Source organism: Pteropus alecto, unplaced genomic scaffold (assembly GCF_000325575.1).
Source record: "Pteropus alecto unplaced genomic scaffold, ASM32557v1 scaffold91, whole genome shotgun sequence".
Lineage (NCBI taxonomy): Eukaryota > Metazoa > Chordata > Mammalia > Chiroptera > Pteropodidae > Pteropus > Pteropus alecto.
Genome location: NW_006431910.1, coordinates 619,404 through 619,740, shown reverse-complemented (window position 1 = coordinate 619,740; position 337 = coordinate 619,404). Strand labels below are relative to the sequence as shown.

Genomic DNA, 337 nt, shown 5'->3' with positions numbered 1-337 from the left:
CCCCTCCCCACCCACCACACCCCCCACTGGAAAATGACAGTGGAGCCGCCCCAGCAACACAAGCTGAGTGCTTTCCCAGTTATGGTTGTTTCGAAAAGAGAAGACAGAGGAGATGCCCACGAGTGGAGAAGAATGAAGAGGGGAGAAAGAAGAGAGAAAGAGCCCAGGCCACCCCCGCCCCTCCCAGAGAGCGAATAAAACCGAAAACGGGTGGCGTTACCCTTCTGGGAGCTCCCGACACCTACACATGGCTCTTCGTTACGTTCCTCTGCCCGCCACCTCCTTCTTCCCGGGCTCTTTCTCTGCCCTTCCCTCCCTCTTGGCTTCCCTCCCCGGC

General features: G+C 58.8%; 1 long non-coding RNA gene across 1 annotated transcript in view; it reads right to left on the bottom strand.

Moving 5' to 3' along the window:
- Positions 1-319, bottom strand: part of LOC112472156 — a 3,655-nt gene extending 3,336 nt beyond the window's left edge. Inside the window, exon 1 of the long non-coding RNA XR_003043567.1 lies at positions 221-319. This is a non-coding gene — a long non-coding RNA (uncharacterized LOC112472156). The remainder of the gene's footprint in view (positions 1-220) is intronic.
- Positions 320-337: the final 18 nt, after the last annotated feature.